The sequence below is a fragment of the Gekko japonicus genome, unplaced genomic scaffold, assembly GCF_001447785.1.
Source record: "Gekko japonicus isolate JY-2015 unplaced genomic scaffold, Gekko_japonicus_V1.1 scaffold1941, whole genome shotgun sequence".
NCBI classification, from domain to species: Eukaryota; Metazoa; Chordata; class Lepidosauria; order Squamata; family Gekkonidae; genus Gekko; species Gekko japonicus.
This window is the reverse complement of record NW_015160891.1, coordinates 84,149-92,230: the sequence shown is the minus strand read 5'-3', so window position 1 is coordinate 92,230 and position 8,082 is coordinate 84,149. Positions and strand designations below refer to the sequence as shown.

Here is an 8,082-nt window from a genome sequence, read left to right as displayed (position 1 = left end):
AAGAGCCAGCGCTGTCCGAAGACATTTCCGTGGCCATGTGGCCGGCATGACTAAACACCAAGGCGCACGGAACGCTGTTACCTTCCCACTGAAGTGGTACCTATTTATTTACTTGCAATTTGTTGCTTTCAAACTGCTAGGTTGGCAGGAGCTGGAACTAGAGACAGGAGCTCACTCCGTCATGTGGCAACTCAGGTCTCGAACTGCTGAACTACAGACCTTCCACAGCCTGCAGTTCAGCCTCTTAACCACTTGAGCCACCACAGCTCCCAACCCCAATAAAAGGCAGGCCTAATTTCCAAAGCATCCACCTGGAGATCCCCCGCTGTTACAACTGATCTCTCGGTGATCAAGATCAGTTTCCCTGGAGGAAAGGACTGCTTTGGAGGGTGGACTCTTTGACGTTATAACCCGCTGAGGCCCCTCCCCTCCCCAAACCCCGCCCTCCCTAGGCTCCACCCTCCCAGATTTCCAGGTGTTTCCCAACCCAGAGCAACATTCCTTTACATCTCCCTGAACTCAGGACCAAGCCAAATGTAATGGGGCAAGCAGAGGTTTCTGTAGTGCGGGGGTGGGGGGCATCTGGCTTTTCCAGTCCAATGGTGTCGCTTCCAACATGACCCAGCAATGGTACTCTAGCATGGCTAAACCACAGAGTTTCACGGGAATGCCAGAGAGTTCCCCACTCCCCGGCAGTATCCCCTCTAAGCTGAGTGAGTGTGAGCTCGCTCACGGTTTTTTAGCCTCCGGCTCACCCATTTTTGTCTTCACTCAGGAAGGAGGGCTCCGGAGCAAACTAACTTATGCAGCGGCCAAATCGCTCGCTCACCACTTTAATGCCAGCAGCTCGCAAAGCAGGATTTTTGCTCACAAGACTCCACGGCTTAGAGGGAGCATTACCCTGGGGGAGCCAGTTGCCCTGCTGAGCAATAGCCAATGAGAATCAGAAGCAGGACATCACCTGCCCACCCACCCCCAGGGGGACGCTGGCAATCTCAGTTCAGAGGCAGGGATGTAAGGATCACCACTGATCAGCTGAGATGTAGGCTTGAAGGGAGGGGGCTCAGTTTGGACTAAGAAGTGACAGGCAGTGGTGCTCAGCTCTTACCCCAGTCACAATCCTCTTCCCCCACCACCGCAAGGGGAGATTTTTCTGGAACCCTGGCTCTCACAGTACAAGAACTCGTGGGCACTCCATGAAATTGCTGAGCAGTCGGGTTAGAACGGATAAAAGGAAGTCCTATCTCACGCAAAGAGTGATTAACACTTGGAATTCACTGCCACAGGAAGTGGCGGCGGCTACAAGCATGGACGGCTTCAAAAGGGAACTGGATCAACATATGGAGCAGAGGTCCATCAGTGGCTCTTAGCCACAAGGTATAGGTAGGAACTCTCGGTCTGGGGCAAGGGATGCACGGTATTCTAGTGTCCTGGCCCCACTGCTGGACTTCCTGATGGCACCTGGTCCTTTTGGCTACTGTGTGACAGAGTGTTGGACTAGATGGGCCACTGGCCTGATCCAACATTGGCTTCTCTTAGGTTAAGAACATAAGAACATAAGAGACGCCAATGTTGGATCAGGCCAAAGGCCCATCTAGTCCAACACTCTGTCACACAGTGGCCAAAAATACCAGGTGCCATCAGGAGGTCCACCAGTGGGGCCAGGACATGTTCTTCATGTTCTTAAGGAAAAGGTTGTACAGGGAAACTGGGGTGGGGTGGAGAAGGATTTTTATTGGGGTGGCTGATCTCCTGGAATCACAAGCGATTTCCAGGTCACAAACCCCGCCCTCCCCAGGCTCCACCCCCAAATACCCAAGAATTTCCCAACCCAGAGCTGGCAACCCCTACGGGTTTTTTTATTGTATTTCATCTCTCCCAGCCATCATTGGCTGCAGACCAGCAGTGATGCAGGTTTCTCAGAAATCGGAAAATTCCCCTATTCCCCTAAATATAGCGAGATCCACATTGAGCGTATTTACATTAGCTCACATCGAGTAAACAAGACATTCAGAGTGTCCCCCATCTTAAATGTTATGCCCCAATACCGGCAAAACACTTGAACTGAATAATTGGATCAGGGGAAAAGAAAATCAATCAAGCGTGACTTAACTGTTCTATTCAAACCAATTCAAAGTGTTCTGTGGAAATTATTTCTCTCGGAAGAACACTTTGAAAAGTTTATAAGCGATACGGCAATAAACACTGAAGAAGTGTGCATGTACACGGAAGCTTATAACCCAGAATTAAGCTTTGTTGGTGTCAAAGGCAGTGTTCCCTCTAAGCTGAGTTAGTGTGAGCTAGCTCACAGTTTTTTAGCCTCCGGCTCACCCATTTTTGCCTTAGCTCAGGAAGGAGGGCTCCAGAGCAGACTAATCGATGCAGCAGCCAAATCGCTTGCTCACAACTTTAATGCCAGGAGCTCACAAAGCAGAATTTCTGCTCACAAGACTCCACAGCTTAGAGGGAACATTGGTCAAAGGTGCCACTGGACTCCAACTTGGTTCTGCTGCTTCGGACCAAGATGGCTACCCACCTGACTCTAGAATGCATTTCTACTGTTTAAATTTTAAACAGGCAAAAAACTGGAGGTTTAGAAAAGTGTGGACATGCTAATTTTAACACACCCAAAGAACTGGACATGATTTGCCACGGACACAAGCATTCACTGCTCTATTTCCATGCAGGAGACCTGAGGTCTCCGGAGCATCTCAGTGACTCTGTTCACAAATCACACTGCGCGCATGAACACCCTGCAGCTACATCTGCTTGTAAGAAAGAGCCAACACTTGGTTCCCTTTGCAAAAAAACGCCCAGGGATTTGGATAAAGATGAGGTTTATATCACACATTCAACTTTACATGCACTGAATGCAACTTGAGAATGACACAGAGTGTACGTGCGTTCACTGTATAAGCTTTTGAGAGTCAACGCTTTTGTATCTGACGAAGGGAGAATTGACTCTTGAAAGCCTATAGCCCAAGATCTTGTTGGTCAAGGAGGAGGAGGAGAGAAAGACTGGATTAATACCCCGCTCTTCACTACCCAAAGGAGTCTCAGAGCAGCCTACAATCTCCTTTCCCTTCCCCTCCCCACAACAGACACCTTGTCAGGTAGGTGGGGCTGAGAGAGCTCAGAGAGAAACCGGGTTCTCCCACATTAGAGTATGTGCCCCTAACCAGTACACCAAACTGGACTCCAATCTAGATGGTTCTACTAGACTCCAATCAAGTTGGTGTATGAATATGTGTAGCTGCTGGTTTGCTGTAGCGGTTAAAAGTGTGGTCTCTAATCTGGGAGAACTGGGGTTGATTCCACATGCCTCCACATGCAGCAACTGGTGTGACCTTGGGTCAGTCACAAGTTCTTTCTGAGCTGTTCTCTCAAGAGCAGCCCTCGAAAGAGCTCTCTCAGCCCCACCTGCCTCACAGGGTGTCCGTTGTGGGGAGGGGAAGGGAAAGGGTAAGCTGCTCTGAGACTCCTTCAGGTAGTGAAGGGCGGGGTATAAATCCAATCACTTCTTCTTCTTATGCTGAATCAGACCCATTCATCCACTTAGATCTGTACTGCCAACTGCAACTAGCAATGATTTGTGCAAGACGTGGGCAAAAGGAGTTTCCCATCACCTGCTTACCTGAGATCTTTTAAGTGCAAACACCAAGACAGGACGACATCTTGGCCTATGCTCTGCCAGTCAGTTGCTTGAGAACCGCAAATCTGCTTCAGTCGGGAGCAATGCTCCCTCTAAACTGTGGATTCTTGTGAGCAAAAAATTAAAGGTGTGAGTGAGCAATTTGGCTGCTGCTTAAATTAGTTTGCTCTGGAGCCCTCCTTCCTGAGCGGAGACAAAAATGTGTGAGCTGGAGGCTAAAAAACTGTGAGCTAGCTCACACCAACTCAGCTTAGAGGGAACACTGATCGGGAGCAAGGATTTCTTGAACTCAAGTCAGTCATCTGGGTCCCTTTGGGGACAGAAATTAAACTATGCCAGAAAGGCCAAATCAAGAGGGGAAGGGGAGGCATCTTAGAGGTAAAGGTAAAGGTTCCCTTGCTCGAAAGCCAGTCAAGTCCGACTCTAGGGTTGCGGTGCTCATCTCCGTTTCCAAGCCAAAGAGCTAGCACTGTCCGAAGACGTTTCCGTGGTCATGTGGCCGGCGTGACTAAACACCAAGGCGCACGGAACGCTGTTACCTTCCCACCGAAGCGGTACCTATTTATCTACTTGCAATTTCTTGCTTTCGAACTGCTAGGTTGGCAGGAGCTGGAACTAGAGACGGGAGCTCACTCCGTCATGCAGCACCCGGGTCTCGAACTGCTGAACTACCGACCTTCCACAGCCTGCAGTTCAGCGTCTTCACCACTTGAGCCACCGCGTCTTAAGTCTCACCTAAGGTTGCAAATCTCAGTTGGGAAATTCCTGGGGTAGAACCTGGGGAGGGCAGGGTTTGGGTAAGGGAGGAGCCTCCGCAGGTATAAAGCCGTAGAGCTATTGTTTGCGGGCGAGCTGATGTCCGTAGCCTGGAGAGGAACTGTAATTCCAGGGGATCTCCAGGTCCCACCTGGAGGTTGGCAGCCCTAGTCCCACCATTGTGCACTTTGGTCATCCAAAACCATGTCAGCAGCAATTTGCTTTCTGAGAAGGAAAGCTGAAAGTCTTGTCCCTGCCTCAACAAACAAACCAACGAAAAAGATCACTCTCTTTCCCCTCCAAATTTTTAGTCCGGTGCATCGAGCTGGCGGTGGCGCGCAGGGGAACCTACCTGACGTTCCCGGGGAAGGCCACCCGCAAAAGACATGCTTAAGCTCTAAAGGGCTGTGTCAAAGCTTTTCAAGGCTCGCATGACTCTTAGGAAATCTTTAACAGCCAGGAATGGTGACGGAGGGTAAACAAAGGATTTTTTCCCTCCTCCTAGTAATTCATTAGCGGAGTGATGTGCCTGACCAGGAGATCGCTGGCACAATTTGCCTCCCACAATCTCCTGCCAGGCTTCAGCCAAGGGCAGGAAGGAACAGCACTCTGACGCTGGCCGGAAGCCAGATTGTTTCTTGCAATGGCTCGGAAATAAATGTGCGTTGGGCCAGCGTCCGGCTGCTTCTCGGGTTCGGGGCCTCCGGCTGTGTTCTGGTGCATTTCTTCCACAAGCGTAGCCATGTTTGTTGCACCCAGGGGTCATTTCGTAGAAAAAGAGGTGCAGGGGCTCATTAACATAACTCATTAGCATAACTTATTTGCATGTGCCACACCCCCTGACATCACCGGAAGTGTGTCAGAAGGCAACACCCACCGCTCAGGCTCCACTGGACTGTTTTGGATTGCTAGCTATTGGGGGGGGGGGGGAACGTGCAGATCTGCCCTCACAGAGGAGGGAGAGCTTGTACCTGAATAAAACTTGGTCTTAATTAAAGGTGCCACTGGACTGGGTTTTTCTTGGTGGGGGGGCTCTGCAGCTTACCTGGCTGCTTCTTGCTCTGACTGAGGGCTGCTGGGAGCAGGGGGTGGGGCTTGTTGCATGAGCCCGCCCCTTGGGCTCTTTACTGCCGGAGCGCCGCTCCTGTGCGCTCCAGCAGGAAATGACCCCTGGTTGTACCAGAGACTATCACGAGTCCTGTAACACTTTGAAAACTGACTTATGCTTTTGGGGTCGAAGGGCTAGGTTTCCCAACCTCCAGTTGGCAGCTGGGGATCTCCTGGAATTACAACTGATCGCCAGGTGACAGAGAACAGTTCCCCTGGAGAAAATGGCTGCTCTGAAGGGCAGACTCCATGGCATTATACCCTGCTCTCTCTCCATACCTCTCCAGGCTGCACCCCCAAAGCTCCAGGAATTTCCTGGCAACCTTGAGGGCCAGTTTACTGTAGTCGTTAAGAGTGCGGACTCTGATCTGGGAGAACCAGGTTTGATTCCCCATAACTCCACATGCAGCTGCTGGTGTGACCCTGGGTCAGTCACAACTTCTCCCAGGAGCGGTTCTCTCAGAGCTCTCTCAGCCCCCACCTATCTCACAGGGTGTCTGTTGTGGGGATGGGAAGGGATTGTAAACTGCTCTGAGACTCCTTTGGGTAGCAGGGTATAACTCCAGTCTCGTCCTCCTCCTCCTCCTTTTTCCCATTCAGATCCTTTCATGAGTGACCCTCCAGCAACATGGGTGGCTAACATGGGGTCTGTTCTTGTCATGTGTGGGCACATTAGGGTTGCCAGACACCCACTTCTAAGCATGTAGTGGTTAAGTAAAAGGTAAAGGCTCCCTTGCTCAAAAGCCAGTTGAATCCAACTCTAGGGTTGCGGTGCTCATCTCTATTTCCAAGCCGAAGAACCAGCGCTGTCCGAAGATGTTTCCGTGGTCATGTGGCCAGCATGACTAAACACCGAGGCGCACGGAACGCTGTTACCTTCCCACCAAAGTGGTACCTATTTATCTACTTGCACTTTCTTGCTTTCGAACTGCTAGATTGGCAGGAGCTGGAACTAGAGACGGGAGCTCACTCCGTCATGCGGCACACTCGGGTCTCGAACTGCTGAACTACCGACCTTCCACAGCCTGCAGTTCAGTGTCTTAACCACTTGAGACACCGCAGTCGGGACTCTAATCTGGGAGAGCCCGGTTTGATTCCCCACTCCTCCACTGGCACCTGGCTGGATGACCTCGGGCAAGCCATAGTTCTGACAAGAGCTGTTCCGGAAAAAGAGCCGTTTCTGCCAAGAGCTCTCTCAGCCCCACCGACCTCCCAGGGTGTCTGTTGTGGGGAGGGGAAGGGGAAAGGAGATTGTAAGACACCTTTGAGTAGTGAAGGGCGGGGTACAAATCCAATCTCCTCTTCTCTTCTCTGTTCCCCACCAGCAGTCAACAATGGACAACTTCTGGGAACCGAGAAGTGATGTCATCACCTTGCGTGGTGCTCTAGCAATGTTCCTGATCTCCATGGTTTTTCCCATAGAGATGGGGGAACTCTCAGAGCGTTGCACAACACAGTGGCATCACTCTCTGGTTCCTTGCCAGCAACGACGTTACACCGTGCCGTTTTGCCCGTCCAACCCCATGCTTCTGCGGCAGTGAGCGCCACGGTTGACAAACTGTATGATCTGCTAGCTGAGGCTAACAATTCCTGCCCTTGGAGAGCCATCCTGAAAGGGCTCTACAGACCACCACTGAGTTCTACGCAATGGGACGTATTCTTTGGATTGCTCGGGTATTACGCAATTCATACAAAATCAGGGCTATTTTGGGGCAGGAACGCACAGGAACGGAGTTCTGGCTGGCTCCTGAGTTGGCCACACCCAGCAGGAACTCATTAGCATAATAGGCCACGCCCAACAGCAGACACTCATTAGGATTGGCTACATTAGGGGTGTGTGGCCTAACATGCAAAGGAGTTCCTGCTACAAAAAAAGCCCTGGGTTTGGTCAACAAACAAGGTAAACAGAATAACAAGCAAAAGGTGGGTGTGGCTGGATGACCACACTTCTGGGAACATGGGGGTGCGGCCTAATGTGCTAATGAGCGGTGCAGTCAGGGGTGTGGCCCAATAGGCTGATGAGTTCCTGCTGTTGGGTGTGGCCTATTATGCTAATGAGTTCCTGCTGGGCTTTTTCTACAAAAAGAGCCCTGTGTAACAAAATGAAACTCTCACGTCTGTACGGTGCCGCAAGACTCCTCTTTTGCTCATGGTGCATTTGTGATAGTTTTCTTTTTCTTTTAATTAGGGTGATATACCTGACTAGATGTTAACTTAAAAGGTACCTGTGTCATCGGCTGTAGTAAAGAGAATGTGCAAATATCGTACGCGCCAAAAAACCATCTCCACTAAGTGCTCCCTCCAGTTTCAAGGGCTGCGCTTGTGGCTAGGGGCACATTGTCATTCACACAAATCCACCACTGGCGACCAGGATAAATGATGCAAATCCGATTTTTATGCATTTCGGTACTTGGGGAAACCTGGGCCTTGAGATGAGCAAGGGGCACGTCTGAAGGTTGTCTGGAAAGAGCCGCCACAGCGGGAAGCAGGGACAGGAGAGCAACTGGGCGGGGTGCGGGGGGAGGGGGGAGAAGGCACAGAGATTAAGGTTAAGCGGCCAGTAGGGA

The 8,082-nt window shown here is 51.0% G+C and overlaps 1 protein-coding gene across 1 annotated transcript in view; it reads right to left on the bottom strand.

Annotated features, from left to right (window-relative positions):
• Window positions 1–8,082, bottom strand: part of LOC107120823 (zinc finger MIZ domain-containing protein 1-like) — a 258,073-nt gene that overhangs the window by 218,948 nt on the left and 31,043 nt on the right. The window lies entirely within an intron of this gene.